Genomic DNA, 18,345 nt, shown 5'->3' on the forward strand with positions numbered 1-18,345 from the left:
GCTCTGAAAAGGGCAGTATCTAATCCTAAAAGTTCAAGTGCATGTTCTAATGCTAATGAGACCAGTTGTTCTTTTTATTAGTTAAATGCCATTTGAAGTCCTATATTTCCTCCAAGATTTATCTCAGATTAAATTATTAATTCCAAAATTTAGGTATCAACCTGTTGAATGTCACTGTTTGCAAACAATTTAAAGGATTTATTTCTTAGCTTATTGCTGCAATTAAAATTTGCTAGTAAAACACAAAAAAATTAAACAAGCGTGAAATGAAAATATGCATGCACAAAGTGCACACAAGTTGTATGCATGTACAGAAGGATATGAGACTAAATAGCTCAAAAGGTCCAAGGACGCTTGTATAAAGGCGTGTACAGTTACAGGTATTCTGGTATATACTTATAGTTTTGTCTCCAATGTTGCATTATTAAATGCTTTCCAACTTTGCACAAACTCTTTGTGTGACGTGTCTACATATAAAAGAAAAAATGGTTAGTTGATAAAAGACAAAAGTAACACAGTTACAGTTATTCATTCAGCAGCCAAGATCTTTGAGATGATTACTTTAAATCAAGAAGGGACAGACCATTTAAATTTATGACTCAATGCAGACACATGCATGTATTAATAAAACAGTTAGCATTAATGGAAATAGGGTTTAGTCTCCTGATTCAAATAGAGCTATCATTTCTGGTTTATATTGAACTAATGACTTATCCTTGGCAGAATGATATGTATGCATGTATTTAACTATTTAACTTAACCACTGAGACCAATTAATATGTTTCTGAAGTTTTATTTTATTTTAAAATATATATCAGCAGCCTCACTGGGATAAAATTTATGTTGAACCAGAGTTTCTATGCCATCAGTTTAACCTTAAATGTAAAACTTTCTAATGGAATATCTGATGATAACTCTGCATAAAATGAAGACTACTGAAATGCAGTGCAGAAGAAACAGCTTTTCAATAAGACTGACATTAAGGAACTTTTTTGCCTACCAAGCTAGCATGGAGCTCATGTGAAAAGGAACGGGAGCTGCCAAGTGTAGCCACAAGCTGCATTTCTATCCTATTAGTTTGTGAGGATAGAAGCAAAGAACCAAACTGAGCACAACCATCCAAGCTAGGCTGTTTCCAGACTATGGAACAGCAGTGATGCATGCTGGTAATATATGCATAATGTATGCACTAATAGCACTGCACAAAGCTGGAATAGAAGAGACCTGAACTCCTGGGCTCATCAAGCTCACAGACATGAAAATTCTGTGACGTGTGTTTTAAAGGGTTATTGAATGTAATTATTTTTGCACATCACTCTGATCTTTGTGTATGTGGACCTGTGTCTCCAAGTAATCATTGGGAGTCCAACAGAACTGTGTCAGGCCATACCAATACACATAAATTAAAGAGAGGTATTTCCTACTGCTTACATTCATGTCTCGAAGTTCTGTTCAATTTTGTCTGCTTTATAAGACTTTGTGTTCCACAACTGAATTTTATGTCAGTTTGTCTATAATGTAGGTACTGTTCATCTGTTGATGGACTATTAGAACATTATTATAATAGTAAATTCTACTTAGAAGCTTATTACAGCTTCATTCACCAATCACTCATGAAAAACCTGGCTCTTCCTTTGTACTCAGTTACTTGGTACTTTTCTTTTAATCCATTTACATCGATTTCTGCTACTCCAACTCTGCCTGCCATTGCATTACAATTAAGAATTCTGATGTACCCTCTCTGTTTCAGAAAGGAAAGAGCTCTTACTCATTGCCAAACTCTGGAGGAAAAAACAAAAAACCAACAAAAACAACAAAACACAAAGCCCCCTTAGAATTTGCTTAAGCCAGCACTTTAAAATTGAAGAACTAAATTATGGTTCTTGGAGCCAGCAGAGCTCAGTGGTGCTGAGACGTCTGAAAGCCACCGCACCACCCATGCAGTTATGGAAGAAGGCCTTGTGCCTTTGTCAGGCAAAATTAGCCATAATGTCTCCCTCCCTCCAGGCACACTCAGCAGCAGGCTGGCTGCTCCCCTACTTGTCTCAGAACTCCTGCTGGCTTGTGAGGCACTGCTGCAGTCCCAGCCGTGCATAGTGTACTCTGAAGGGCAGCTCTAACTTTTCCACCACCTTGAGTGCATTTAACAGCATAAAGAGTGCTTTCTGCCTTGAAGCTCAGCTCAGAGAACGGGCTGCTAATGGTTCTTGGGCTGCTCTTTGCAACTCCAGGTTCCTCAGCAAAGCAGTACTCATTTCCAGCACAGTAGTTATTAACACTCTCATCAAGAGTTGCCGCTATAAGATAATTCTTAACTAATATCCCAGATCAGGTGCTTGACAGAGAATGGTACAACTCTTATGATATCAAGTTCCCCATTTTTGTCATCAAAGTCATGCATAACCATTTCTACCACACACATTCAGTTCTCTGCTTGTGTATTTGCCCAAATGGATACGATATAATGCTACAGAATTCTGCACTCCATTACGTATAGGTTATCTTTCACATGAATGTGATTGCTCTGAGTCAAACCAAAGCCCCGTGTAGCCCATGTCCAGCCCCTACCCCACTGTGGATGGCTAGAGAGGAACGTGAGAACAGGACAGCTGGAAACGAGAACCCCTTCCACTCCGCAATCACTTTAAATCTACACCATTATGTATACTGTTTTCAGCCAGCATTTGCAATGATGGGCTGTAATGTTTTCTGGTCAACTTCATCTTTTCTGTTTCAAGGTGCTATGGGATTATGCGAAATGATCTGAGCAACCTCCTGTTCTCTGTTTTTCCACTGTAGGCTCCGCTGACCTAGATGTGCACGGGTAAAACAAGCCCAATTCAGCCTGATATGCCTTTCTTCTCTCCAAGATGTTGTTATAGGATATCCCAAGCACTGACAATATTTCTGATAAACATTTTTGGTTTTGCCATATCATCTTTTCTACCTTTATACTCTTGCCCTCAGCATAGCAAGAACTGACATAGTCTTTGACAAAGGGAGGACGAGACAGCAAATCCCTTAGAAACCGCTGCGCTGAGAGGACCGCCGCTGTTTGTGCCAGAGCCAGACTGCGGCTGGTGCTCCTCTGACAATCTCAACTTGCACCGTCCCTAAACTTTGTAGTGAGAGCCAAGGTGGTAACGCGACGCCGAAGGTAAAGCGATCCACCAACTAGAAAGATGTTAATCCTGACAAACTGCCTGAGCATTAGCCCGAACCGCAGCGAGATTGAATCCCGGCTCCCCCGGGAGAGCCGCTGCTGCCGGCGGTAACAAAACGCCTTTCAGGCGCCCGGAGCGCGGCGGCGGCGGTGCGAGCGCGGAGCGACAGCGCCCTCTGGTGCCCGCCAGGCCCCGCTCCGCCGGCGCTGCCCCTCCGCCGGGCACCGCGCGTCGCTGCGGCATCCGCCGGCCGTGGTCAGACGGCTTTAAAGTCCTTCCTTGCGCGGGGAAGGAAAACGAACGGGTTTGGGAATTCGGCATCCTTACAGCAGTCGGCAGTTTCACAGGCTATGAGTATTTTGTAATCAAACACAGGGCTACATTTTGTCCTCACGTACCAATAAGGAGTGTTAGAACTACGTGACTACAATGTTCCTAAATTGATGAGAGAGGAAATAAAAATAAATTCCGCATCTCAAACTCCAACACTTAATCACAAAGTAAGTCCTCTTAAGACTGAGATCCACGCTATCCCGACGCCGGTGGCCACCTCCATTTCCTAAATCTTTGGGTTGGACCCAACAAAGGGACCGTGAAAAAAGTGCCATTTTAAGTGGGTACAGCATAGGAAACTATGTATGGATTTTTAGCTTTAAATGCTAACAGAAAAACTCAGACGTAAAATGTCTAGAAAGTATGCTGCTGAACGGCTCTCAATTAATTGATTCCAGATGAGACCTCTGCTCACACACTGAAGATATTTTGCAAAACATCCAGCTCACAAAATGGATTCAAAGTCATCCAAAGAGGTTCACCCAGGAGGAGCAGACCCAAGTGTTAAGTCAGAAGTTGCTTCAGATTACTATGGTGTCTGTGCTGGAAATACCTTCTGGAATTACTGTGGAAATCTGTTACTTAATGCATGCCCTGCTGCAGCGTTTGCAGAGAAGAAAAATAACAATCTCAAACTCCTGGAATTCTGAACTTCACCCAAACTAAATCAAATATGTTGTTAAAATGGTATAGAAACTGAAGCGGGAATCATGTGATATATTATAAAGTGTGTTATCAGATCACAAAAATTGTTCTAATCTTTGTAGTTTCCCCACATTGTTATGCAAAAGAAGATTCAATTTGGTTGTTCTGTCCCTCAGTCATCCATTTCCATGCGTATTTCCTTCTGAGACTACTGATGATAAATTGCAATGACTTATCTCTTGATGTGCTCTATCATAGCAGCTTTTCTGGTAATGAAGTAATCTAGTTCTTGGTGATTTCTTACGGACAGACAACACATAAATGCTAGCAAAGTTGAAGCTGATGTAGAGAAGTCTGTAAATAACATCATGCTAATTACCTGACGCTCTAGTGAAAAGCTGAGGGAAATAAATAAATAAACTATTAAATAAATAAATGAAAGAATCCCATTCCAGGGCCTAAGAACAAGAGTCTGCAGGAGAAAGGTACCTTTTAGGTAACTGCCCTCAAAAATGTCTAGTTCATTTACTGAAGATGTAGCTCTTTGTTCTGTAACTTTATTTTGCCATTGTCCCTCAAAAGGAAGGAAAAGGGCTTTAGAAGTACAGTAAGAAACTTCTATTTTCTGTAGTATAGTAGACAAAGACTTCTGCTATAGAATATGTGTTAAGGTCTGAAGCCCAAAACTAGATCATCTTCTCTTCATTCTCACTGCCTATCTCCCAACAACATGATTTGCACTGCTCTGCTATGAAAATGCTGTTCATAAGCAAGCATCTGCAATTCCACTCCCTTGTACTTGTGTATACCTCTCCTTATAAAATCATCCACAGGACTGGGTACAGCCATCAATTTCTGTTTCAAACCTCAGTGGACAGAACTGAGGCAGATGCCAGATTAATTATTGCAGAAGTTCCATATCGAAAGTAAATTCATTTATTGATATAGGGCAGCCAGTGTGGAAAAAAAGAGCAAAATCCCTACCTGGAGAAATCACAGACTTTGGAAACACTGAAGCAAGCAAGGGAAGGGGAAAAGAGGCAGACAGACATTCAATAACATCTGAGTAGTTGCTTCCCTCCTTCTGAATCTGTTAGTGCTTTTCTCACTCAACAGTTTCATTATTAAAGAATTAAAAATATTTAATTTCTTAGTAGAGGCTGCACAGTCTGTATCACCATCACAAACCAACAGGAAGAAAGTCTTTCCCAGGGAGTTACTACTCACTGGAATGCGAAAGGAGAAATGAGCATTCTCTTTTATAAAAGGCCAATTTCTGAATTAGTGACCTCATTTGCTAAAGAGGTTCCTTTGTCACAGATATCTCAGTAGGTAAATACTGTGTTACACAGCCACTCCGTCCTTTGTAGCGATGTACAAAGATCTCCTCGCATATACCGGTTCTCTCCTCAGCAGATGAATATTTAAAAGAGTAGACAATAAAGGGGGGGGCTTCTATAGGAGGTAAAGGCATTTGTATCATGATGTCAGATTGCTATATGCGCTCCCCAAGGACTGCACAGGAAGCACTTTTATTCTGAAACTTCATGGTATTTATGGGGACCCACAGCCCGATCTATTTTGCCTTTCTTGGGGATGTGCTCACGCACGTCTCACCCAGGAGTCTGATGCTTTCTGCACCAGCCCATGTTAGAGACAGATACCATTTTGGTACCTTGTGAATAGTAATGCATTTCAAAGCCAGCAAGCAAATTAAAAAGACAATAAAAAGAGAAAGATATAAATCAAAGTCTTTCATTCCAGATAGAATATCCCTTCATTTCATGCACTCCTAATTTCTACATATCCATTTCATGCCTGGGAGCTACAGCACAAGTAAAAGATTTGCAGTTTGGAGCTTTCAGTATCTGCTTATCCGAAGGAACATTTTAACACATACAAACGCTTACCATCTCCCTTCCAGTCCCCCCCTCCCTCCCCCAGCAAGATGTGGAAACAAGAATAACAATAAAAAAATTAAAAAAAAAAATTAAAAAAAAATATAAATAAATAAAAAGAAAGAAAGGAACCACCACTCAAGAACCCAACGGCGGCCGCTGCTCTCTCCCTCCCGGGGCTGCGGAACCCTCGGGCCCCTCCGCGCTCCCCGCACACACCTGCCCGCCCAGCCCCGCGCTGTTGCCGCTAAGTTTGCTGCGCAGCCACGCGCGGACACGCACGCATCCTCCCGCCGGGCGCTGCTGCTGCTGCTGCTGCTGCGCGCAACGGGAGAGCAGCGCTCCCGCGGCCACCCGTTTGCTCCGCCAAGCCGGCGCGGCTCCGCGCTGCTCCCGCGGCTTCAGGCAGTGCCTACCTGCGAGTCCAGCGGGGCTGGAGGCTTCCCGGGGCCACCTCCGGAGTAGGGGGAGAGGAGGCAAGTCCCATTCACAACTAGACGCCGAGCAGAGGCGGCAGCATCTTCAGCCTATTACACTCCACCCTCAGCGGCTGCTGAATGAGGCTCCGAGCTAGTGGCAGGAATTAGAAAGAGGGAGGGAGGGGAAAGGGGAGATGAAAGGGGAGAGGGAGGGAGAGAGAGGGAGCGAGCAAGGGGGAGCGAAGCGAGATGAGAGGAAGGGAGAAGCTGGAGGCTGTTGCTTCTTCTCGGTTTCCTTTTCCCTTCCCCCAGCCCAGAGGGAAGCGAACCCCGAGCCCGCCCAGGAGCCGCGCCCCGAGTGCCCGCGACGGGAGAAGCGAGGCTGGGGGCGAGGGGCTGCGGAGCCCACACGCGCGCGCACGGCTCTGCTCGGCTGCTCTCGGCCGCGCGGGCAACCACGCGCGTCCGCGAGGGGACGGGGCCGCCCAACCCCCTGTGCCGACGGGACGTGCCCCGTCCCTGCCCTGCCACCAGCCCTCTGCGAGAGGTACGAGAACACCCCACGGCAGCGCCTCCGCGGGTGGGCCGGAGCCCCCGCAAAGCCCTGGGCACGGACAAAACCGTGTGGCTTTGCTGCCCGGACACACCTCGACACGGACAGAAAGCACCTCGGGTGGACGAGCAGCCGAAGCGCGATGTGCTGAACGCACTCACGTTTCCTCACATAATTACACATTTCTCCAGAAAAAAATAAAAGTTTCCCATGCATTTCTACACATGGAAGATCTCAGCCTGTGCAGTCCAGAGCCCTCGAGACTCAGGGTTGAGCCCTCCCTTCCTTATATGAAGGTAAAACTCAGGGCACAGTGCCCAGGTGGGGCAGAGCTGCTCGGCATCTCTGTGGCACACGCTGTGTGCCAACCCGGCGGCACCACAGCCTGCTCCTCCTGCCTTAACACCACGCAGGCACACACCAGCCTGCGAGACGTGCTCAGCCCCCTTACAGCCCCAAGGTCCACTCACTCGGAGGCTCAAACACAGCGCAGGGAGGGAGGGATGCAATGCACAGCCCATGAAGAATCAGTCTGGCAATGGTTAGGTGCACCTTTGTGAAAAGAATCTGCCTGTCCTCAGGCAGCCCACCCGCCTGCTCATCCCCCACGCCACCAGGCAGCACTGCTCCGCGATCGCACCACTCAGCCCTGAAGAACAAGGCTTTTATATGCTGTGGTTAATTAGCTCTGCCAATAACTCCAGGCAAAGAAAAAGAAAAAAAAAAAAAAAAAAAAAAACTGGCACAAAAAGCTCCCACTGTACAAACAAAGAATTTGGAAGGAGGGAAGCTGATAAACAATGCATCCCAGGGAGGCCGGCAGGCACTGAACTCAGCCCAGCAAGCAGCAAGCCCTGGGCCTGGTGTCAGCCCTGGGGAAGGAGCAACAGCTTCCTCCTGTCTGCAGGGCTGGGGATTGAGAATTAAAGCTACCATTTGCTTCAGAGAGATGCTGAGAGTTCCCAGTTCATCCACATAGGAAGCAGGGCCTGCCTGCATCATGAGGCAGCCTGGGGTGCCCCGAAATCCAGGCCCTGAGTGTGTTGCTCACTGGCCACAGGGACAGCAGCTGCTGTAGAGTGCTCAGAGCTTGGGGCTGGCACTGGAAACACCAGAAATACCCTGGGCTGAGCTGAGAGCATGAGGTAACCAGACAGCTAATTAACTGATACTGAAGTACTAAAGGCTCTATTTGGATAGGAAAAAGGCTGTGGTGGTAAGAGAACTAGCTTAAGGAAAGAAGTAGTTTTTGATAGGAAATGTGAAGAGTAATAAATTGCTATCAAGAAATAAAGCATGAAAAGAATAGCATTTGAGAAAGTTTCTGAGGAGAAGCAGCTGAGGAAAAAAGGTGATGCACATTAATTTAGAACAGTTTTGTCAAGAAATTGGTTTTGGAGAGAAAACATGAGAGGAAGGGCAACATCTCAAAATAGTTTCATACAATCTCAGCCCAAACCTATTGACTTTAGTGTGTCATCAGTCTCCTGTGACAATAATATGAGAATTACCATTTGTTTTCTTTATGGGCACAATGCAGCAGCTCTACTTAGCACAGCTCTGCTGCTGGGGCTGCCAAAATCACCACTTCACTGAAGCCCAGGGCTGGGCAGTTGGCTGAAGAATCTTCCCTTTTTCCCTTCTCTTGCTGGCTTCAGCAGCACAGTGGAGGGGATGACTTTTGTAATTCCCTTTTTCAAACTGCTGAGATCAGGGTTTTTTTGGATATAAAGGAAATGTGAAAGCAATTTCAATCTAATTAAGCATATACAATAGGTACCCATAATATTCTCTAGTCAAAGAGCATATTGATCTATAATGGAAGGTTTCATTAATTCCATTTGAGGAGGCATGTTAACAAATGAGGGCAGTAACATCTGATCTGGTGAGTGCATAGAGTTTCCTCTCTTCTTTCCACACTAAAATCTCACAGTTCAGCTAACCAGATCAAATATTATTTTTCCTTTATTTGTCCATCTTCTTATTGGATCTATGGATGGAAGGTCCTATCTGCAAAATTAACACAGAATTCTTACTGAAATCTGTGTGTTTGCACCACTCTGCTGAGCTTCATTTCTGACTACATCAATAATTAGAATTGTACGTAATGTCAGTAAAAAGAAGTCCCTCTATCCAGATTGGGCAACTAGCTGGAGATACCACTCTCTATACACTGAAAGTTCTCAATCATCAGCTTATGCTGGAAACCTACAACCATCTAAAGTTAGATGAGTCCTGCTTTTTATGTTAGATATGGAAAAAAAAAGAAGTGGTCAAACCAAAACCAATATGTGCTGCTGATAGATGAGGACATTTGTCATATTCCCTTTAATACAGATTATATTCAGGCAACAACCCTGCCATAATTTCAGGAAAACAACTGCAGAGTCCTTGCACAAGACATGACAGTGGTTCACATAAAGAGAAATATGCAGGAATGTAACCAGGAACATTCACAGAACTACACAGCTGAAGTTCTAGCAGCTGTGTGCACTCACAGTATGATAGACAAAGAACTTCACTGACTGACCAAGTTGTGCCTTGTCATTCCTACCACAAATAAAGGTGAGGAAACTAGGATAAACTTTGCAAAGTACCGTGTTTGCAGACTATTTCTCCTGGTGACTCTTCATCTATAAAACCTTAGGCTAGATACTACCTTTATGAAGGTCATGTTGCAGCCAATGTAAATTCTATGTGGACAGTATCAGAATAAACCCAGCTTAAAATGGGAAATCCTTCCAAATACAATCACCACCTGTCTTTACAAAACATTACATGTGAAACACAAAGCAGGCTTCAGCTATCCTGCTGCCATGGAAGTCATGGCAGAGCAGCAGGGGTGTACAGGAAGGTCTGCAGTTACCACTTACAGCTGCTTGAAACCTGGTGGCAAAATGCAATCAGTGTGAGACATAAATAAAGGAAGTTTATACATATTTTAAACAGTATCTATTTTTGGATATCCATATATTTAGGTTAAGAACATCTGTGATAACAAATCTGCAAAACCTAAAAAAAAGATTTCTTTACCTACTGTGGGCTTACAGAATCTGACGTTAAAATTCTGCTCATTGCTTGGTAAGTTAACTCATTTATCATTTCAAAATAAGCTAGCTGGTTTGCTTCCCAAGTATCTGAATGGGTACATGCACTTCTGCTAATTGAATCATTGTTCTCGGAAACATTGCAGCTGAGTTCATGAAATACACATAAGCAGGTGTATCATAAGTTTAAGCTGGGCATTTGTATTAAAATTTGTATGGAAAACCTTGAACTGCGAACTTCAGAAATGGAAGTCCAACAAGCCTTCCACAGTTCAAAAGATTTCATCAGCATCTCATTTACTGAATACCTTAGGCACACCGACACAATAAATGTGACTCTTCTTTCTTTCCATGTTTTGACCCTCTTTTTTCCAGGCCCTACAAGCTGTTTTCCCATATGACTTCAGCTACCTTTAAAAGACCTGTAATTTCCTTCACTTTTCTTCTCGCTTGGAAAGTATTTGAGATTTTAAAGGGCATATTGCTAGCAGCAGGAGCTGGGAGTTCAGGAAGAAGAGAGACAGTGAAAAAGAAGTATAGAAGAGAGTCGTAGTAAAAGATATTCCATAGACTAAACAACGTGTTTGTTCCAAATGTCCTTCAAATTCAGAAACAAAGCAAAATTTGCTTCCTATGTGAAAATACATAAAGCAGGACTGAAGGAGAGAGGAAAAAAATTCTTCCTACTGACCCTAAAAGAAAGATAACTAATGAAAGCCACAGTACTAGCACAGTGAGAACACAAGTATGCAAGATGAATGTAACTTACAAAAGTGTGCATCTTGTAGAACGCACAGTTCAAAACAACCATTATCTGAAGCTGTGTTTTCGGGGTTTTTTTTTTGTGTGGGTTTTTTGTTGTTTGTTGTTGCTTTTTTAATAAAAAAGTCTTCCTTGTGGAAATATAAGAATATTGTTATAACAACAAAGTGTTGCTATGTTCTGATATCCTTGGGAAAGGTTAAAACAAAGGCAAAAACACACACACACACACAAAAAGTGCAAAACAACAGATACAGAAGCTGTCTCCACAAAGTTAACAGTCTACCAGCATATTCCTTGAAGCACTCAAACCTGGAAAGAAAAGGGAATTTTGAAGTAGGAAGAACCAGGGAACTATGGAAATACAAATGGGTGCTCCACAGTTTTGTTTTCATTCCAGATGTGCACATGGACCTTCCTTTCAATGTACCAGCTGCACAGAGAAATCATCAGCTTGAATCACCTATTCCAAGCGGTACCCAGGACAGCACTGTCACAACCAGGATTGATGGCATATCAAGGAGATATCCAGATTTGGAGTTTGGTTATGTATCTGTCTACTGCAAGAAAAGGCCTCATTCCTAGACCAGAGCAAAAAAAAGCTCTTCCTTTTAAACTGCTGATGGAGTCTGGTCTGATGGCATTCCACATTTTAACTCATCTTCATAATGAAGATAAAATTCCTTGTTTTCAGTCAAACTCAAGTGGCCAGACATGGGCCACAGGATAAGAATGTGCCTATCAATCAAAGACAGCAAAACTGAATCCAAATTTGTTCAAGCAGCAGTAGAAGAAAAGTCCATTTTTCTCCAGTTTTCAGAAATCTTTTAAAGATAGGTCTGGTTTTATTAAGACTTTGATGATGGGGAACTCCCTTGTCTCACAAAATCTAAGGAGGTAGTTCGGCAGGTACTGAGCATACACAATTAGACATTTCTATCATTCTCTGAACTTTGAGACCATCTTACCCTGATACAGCCCTGAGCAAATTTTGGGACTATTTTAATGAGTTTTAGAAACTGCCACAGCATCCTGGCCATTGTCCCACTTCCTCAGCTCTGCTGCAATGTATATAAGACCAGGCAGGACTGGACTAGTTACCTGTTGTGATGTGAAGGAGTGTGTCAAGCTCAGGAAATTTCCAAGGGCATCCAAGACAGCCTTTTAGTTTCCTTGGGTTACAGAACAGGCTCAATCTAGGATCAAGCTCCAGATGAGTTGTTTGTACAGCACTGAAAAACATTATCAAAGAATAGTATTAATAAAGGCATTAAATTTAAAACTACTACACACAAAGAGTTTGCTGACCATTGTAGATTTGAAATATAGCCTATTTACGGTTACAACCTAGCACCTAATAATTATGGCATAGAAGTACTCAGAGGGGGGAAAAAAGGCTCGAGTGGTAAGTCGGACAAACTTCATAAACGCTGTGACGTATCAATGGCTTTTACTAATGGGTTTTTAGAAATCCAGATAAGAAAATTAGGTTTCTCACTTAAACAAGATTATTTAGTTAAGAACTTCAGAATCATTTATTTCTGACACTACACACTAAAAAAAGAAACACATTTTTATATATGTGTGCATATACACACAGCTGTGCATATGGCATTGTCTGAATGGGTTGCCAAGAAGGATGAGAACTTCAAATAAATTCTTCTATTCAGCTTCTGGTTTGAATAGAGAAGGTAGCTTATATAATTTATTTTATCAGAAAATAAGTTGGAAAAAAAAATCAGTACATCTACATGTACAGCTTCAACACACATCACTTGATAGTAAAATATAACATGGTTAAATATTTGGTTGTAATTCAGTCTTCTAATTCCATTTCTGAGTACCAATTCTTTTGCAAAGAATGTAAGATCAATGATTATGGTTCTTTCAAAACATAAGAAAAAAAATACATAGTCTTCATAATTTTTTTCCACTTTCCTGCATTCATGTTTGTTAGAACGTATTTCTGCTCTGCTATGAATACTTTTTCATGTATATTGGATATATCTAACATCAGTTTGCAAATAGTCCAAACTGTGTCCAAGAAGATTTAAGAGAGAATGATGTCCCTGTAATCTCAGCTGCTAACCCTTCCGTACTGACAAACACCAGGCAGTCATGCTTATCTAGCACAAAGATCTTTCTTCATTTAATGCCCGCAGCTTGAGATAGTCAATCTCGCCCAGCATGTGCCTCACGTATTTCAGATTTTTATTTGTGATTTTTGTGTATATCCCCATGCTCTTCCAAGTACTATGAGTCAGTAGCTACTTATCTATCCATACAAGGCCATAATCAAAGGCATTTTTACACCAGTGTATGAATGGCCATGTAGTACAGATCCAGGAGATCAATCACTATCACGACTGCAAGAGTTCAGTAAACAATTATAAATTGAGCTGTTGTATATAGACTAGCAAAATAATGACAAAATGATAAACCTCTAGCCATAAATTCTAGTTTATGCCATATACAACACTGAACCAAGTGATATGCTATCACTGCATTAACATCTATCTGCTACTGAAAAATACTGTCATTTCTCTCAAATGAGCTGAGGTGAATAAAAACGTTATAAAAAGAAATATAGATTTGCTTGACTATTTAAAGTCCACAAGATTATAATTTTTTAATATTGCTTTTATCAGAAGATAAAAATATAACTAGACTTTACAGTTTGTCAGATGAGTCATAACTAAAAACATTAGATGATTCACGTAATAATCAATCACAAAACAGGAAAACAATCTCAGTTATTAAACTTGTTGAAAAATGAAATGTCACTGTTTTACTATAAACGTGCCGTGTGGTTTAAAATTTCATTGATTGCTAAGTACAAGAGCATAATTTTTTGTGAAAATCCTGTGCATAATAAGTATCATTTTACTTGAATTCAGGTAACTATTTGAAAAGCCTAGTAATATTTTTTTCTAAGTTTCCTGATAACATTATATATATATATATACATATATATATATAAAAAACATTACATTATATATATATATATATATATATATATATATATATACGGCACAGCACTTTTTGTTTATACGCAGGTAGGCCAAGGGTTATAAATTACATACTGAGAGGTGATAAAAGCCATATTTGAAAATAATAGGTTCTTCTTCAGGAATCTCAGGCATACATTTATCTTTAATTGATGTCTAGATAGCTAAGCTAACAAACTTCTAAGAAAAAAAAAAAGTCTCCTTTAGACATCTGTTAGAAATCAGTACAAACATTCAGGTTAAAAATCTGGAGGAACACCAGAAGGGAGATCTTGATAGGGCATGTCCAATAACTACAGAAGTCATGGAAGGCTTTGCCTTGACCTCAGCAAGCTTTGATCAGGCCCTGCAGGCTTGCAGCATCCATGCATGGGATAGGGCTGAACAAGCTGTTTTTATGTACTGAGCAACCAGCACACACTGATGAGAAAACTTATGTTGGCTCATCTACAGCTGCACTCCTGTCAACTCATCACACAGATCCAGTACACATCCACGTGGTCTAACAGCTACTACAAAAAAAAAAACATTTACACGGATAAGATTGCTGCAACGGTCATGGAAATGTAAACAATTCTTATGCAACTTATATTTGGGATATCAATTTAATGTTTGTTGTTTCCATGTTTAAAATACAAGACTTCTATCCCAAGTGTATTATGTAAGGAAATACAACTTTTTTATAATACATGTTAGTTGACTGGTCATTTGATCTTTTTGTTTTATTTGTTTTGTATGTTTGGTGATGTTTTTTTTCCCCTATTTTTAAGGGAAAAAAATAACACAAATCTTTTGTTGATTCAATATCTGAGATGTCTTACTGTTTACCTTCCATTTTTCAAAATCAGAAGGTAGATTAACACAGATGCTTAAAACATCAAACAATGTCAGGCTTTTCCCAGTGAAATATTGTGGTTGTTAACACGCTGTGGAAAATATGCTCAAACTATGCTGCCACACTGTCAAGTATAACTAGAAGTAAAACACAGTCCATCTGAAAATTCAGTACATGTAATCAACAAAGGAAGAAAAACTGCATAATTAATAATGAAACTAATGCAAATTTCCATGTGGACTAGGCCTCTTCAGCCTGAGTTCAGGTTATAGAACACAAAGAAATGCTTCACATAAGCATTTCATACAGTTTAACATATCTCAGGGGCTCATTCCTAGAAGTATCAGAGAAAATTACAGATGTTCTGGATCTGCAGAGCCCTTAATCCATGGAAAATGATTTCATTTCCATGATACATACACAGAGAAAGTCTCATCTTTCTCCATTTTCCGCTGCTGTGGTCTAAGAATGCACAAGTAGCCCTCACTAAACTGTTTAGCATCTAGATGAACTCATTTCCATGGAAAGCAGGGCCTGCAAGCCTCTCCAGTGTAGTAACCTGCTCAAGGTTCTCTGTAGATGTTTTCTGCTTTTAGACATGCAGCTATTATGCTGACTCTTCTTGTCTTTTCTAAGCATCTTCTTGGAAAGTGGATGCCTTCTGTAGCATTTCAGACAGAAGTCAATGTTATCTCCCATTGCTGCTCACCATGTTTTCCAACGTATGGCACTCAGTTGGACCAAGACTGGTATAAAATTGAAAGAAAATACATACAAGAAAGTAAAACGAGTCAGTTGGATTCCTTGGATTTTAATATTCACCTATCCCAGTGGAGTCTACCTGTTCTTCTGTGAATGGAGTCCTGGCTACGCAGCTTGATTTTTATGGCACCATACATAAAGAACATGGTAGCGTATTACCTGTCCAGGCATTTATGTATTTATTTATTGAACTTGACAATGAAGTTTGGCACTGTTTCTAGTAAACCAAAAACTGTGTTGATAAATAATATCCTTATTTCCCCAAGAGATACAAGTGTTCGCATATTTTGATAGAGATTGGTTCCACAGACCACGATAGCCTTTTAATTTTAAGAATAAAATTGAAGTAGCGATGGCTGCAAATATGCCCAAATGGTTGACATTCCTAAACATACAGAAAAAAAGGAAGATTTTGTTTCCTTTCATTCATATAATTAAATATTATTCCTTTACAATTTCTGTACCTGCTTTGTTGAAAAGTTAACAAAATTAATTACTGAAGTTATGTATAGGAGAACTGCAAAATAAAGAATTGCAAAAAAGATGAAGAAGCTACAGAATATAACTGATTAATTATTAATATAATTATTCTTCATACCAAGCTCAAATAAATCAAACAAATATTTTTGGCTAATAAAGATGCAGAATCAAGACTATGCATTTTGTATGTTTTCTACTTTCAATGTCCATGAGAGAAAACATTGCTATTTCAGATTTTGTTCTTAATTCCAAAATAACAACGTTGGTTTTCTTGGGTTTTACATTGGCTTCAAGACAGTTGAATTTACATCACTGTGAGATCAGGATCAAACTGCTGAGGGGATATTAAAAGGAGATTAAACATGATCTTAAACAGTGATATCCCAGGAGATCCAAGGATTTTCAATTTGCAAGATTTTACAACTGTCTGAGAGCTGGATAAATTTCAAATGCAGTTGCTGATAAGAGCATTTGCAGCTGCCAAAAGAACCTGTTTTAAGGACCTGAAAGTTGGCAGAAAAACTGAGTATCGTGGAAGAGCGTAACGGAATGTGCACGTCTGCAAGCAAGCGGAAGGGAACTCTGTGGGTATCTGTGAGCGTATGTCTGTAGCTGGATTCATTCCATCACAGTTGCTGGAGAGGTTTCCATTATTCTTTTAGCTACTCATTCAGTAAAACTTTGAGCACAGGTTTAAAGCATGGGTATATGTATTTCAATATCAATGCTCACATCCTTGAAAGTGCCTAATTCTTGTTCACAAGATTGAAATCAGCTCAAAAGATGGATCTGTTATTTTGCTTCTTGCTGGACCCAAGACTGAATTCAGCATCTTCACATCTGAATATTAATTTACATGACATTGAAAAAATGCTTCATCCTGCTTTCTTTTATTAATTCATTAAATCACATTCCTATAGAATTTAATGGAAAATTTATTTTTTCCTGCACACCTGTGCCCTTATGTTGCCATTTGCAGCACACTTTAAGAGCATCAGTGAGATGAATACAACCATCTAACCTGTAATTCTTGAGGCAGAGGATGATTTTCATTTCATCCAAATTAATTTCTCATCTGGCATAAGAAGACACAATATCCATCTTCTGCTCTGAAAGTCAAAGGCTCATCTGATAAATTTTACTCAATAAATGAGAATCCCAAATAATTGATTAACAAACCATGAATTCTGTTCTGGTGATGATCTGTAGATAACAGATTTTGATAAGAGCTTAATGTCACATTCCCAAACCACACCTGCAATTTTTAGTATTGTGTCCAATCAATATGCCTATGCATGCATGTACAAAATGAATAATCATGAAGTTGGACAAATAAACATATGCTTTCTGAGTACAGTTATGATGGTTACATGTACAAAAGTATTGAATGTAATCCACATAGAGTAGAAAACCACATTTTTTGTATCTTTAACCTTGAAAATCAAGCACTGTAAATCATCCTCTTCAGGAATGTACTGCACTAACTGAAATGTTAAGATTTTAATGATACCAAGAAAACAGTTTTAAATAATCTAAACTACATATAGATATTATACATTAAGTGTGCAGCAATACACAAGAGTGTAATATGAAGATATCTCCAAATTCTATTACTCTTACATTTGGATGAGAAAAAAAAGTATTAAAACATCTGTAATTGAGAAGTGATTTTTCAGTACTTGGACAATACGAAGCAACAATGCTCTAATTCACATTTCATACAATTATTGTAACAGCTTTTCTGAAATAAAATGCACATACAGAGTAAAATAGCTTATTTTCTATTGCCTAGAGAAATTACATCCTGAAATCAGGCACTGAGGCTGTGACACCTGCTTAAAAGATCACAAAGTATTCAAATGTCAACATAACTTCATTCTCCAGAAAGAAAGTTGTCACTGGGAAATAAAATACTCTTAGTTTTTATTCATTATTAAAAAAAAAAAAAAAAAAAAAAAAAGATATCCCATGTATAGAAGCATGTCCCACATGACACTTCTGAATAATCTATTAAATACAAATTATTTTTGCAGTATAGTATTCTTAGACTGTGTAGCTTAAAGTTACGTAGTCTATATGCATTTCACCTCACTGTCCAAAATAAAATCGCATTCCTGACTCTCAATCTTTGCTATTTCAAGAGTCACCTTTCAGAGCTCTTGGCACTTCAGCATTTGTAAAAATCCAACTAAACAACCAATTAACAGAAAGAATATTTCTTTTCAGCACAAAATAGACAGTGCTTTGTCTAATTTGGCATTAATTCACATGTCCTTTTTTGTCCACCTGTTTCAATTAGCTGTGGTTTAGAATGTTTTTTTCTGTAATAAATTCACTTGAAGTTTATTTTTTTCTTATTAGTCAGAATACTAAATTAAAGTATAAGCCAAACAAACCATAGGTAAACTGCCATTAAAACCAGTGTGTGGCCTTGAATGA

The 18,345-nt window shown here is 40.0% G+C and overlaps 1 protein-coding gene across 7 annotated transcripts in view; it reads right to left on the reverse strand.

The window, feature by feature from the left end:
• CDH11 (cadherin 11) overlaps window positions 1-18,345 on the reverse strand; it is a 297,223-nt gene that overhangs the window by 72,527 nt on the left and 206,351 nt on the right. For 5 of the 7 annotated variants that reach the window (XM_048958477.1, XM_048958483.1, XM_048958476.1 and 2 more), the window contains exons 4-5: window positions 11,923-12,053; window positions 6,457-6,610 (exon numbers count right to left, since the gene is read on the reverse strand). The gene's annotated coding sequence lies outside the window, so the exon portion shown is untranslated. The remainder of the gene's footprint in view (window positions 1-6,456; window positions 6,611-11,922; window positions 12,054-18,345) is intronic. The other 2 variants (XM_048958481.1, XM_048958479.1) reach the window with 1 other exon arrangement.

Source organism: Lagopus muta, chromosome 12, assembly GCF_023343835.1.
Source record: "Lagopus muta isolate bLagMut1 chromosome 12, bLagMut1 primary, whole genome shotgun sequence".
NCBI classification, from domain to species: Eukaryota; Metazoa; Chordata; class Aves; order Galliformes; family Phasianidae; genus Lagopus; species Lagopus muta.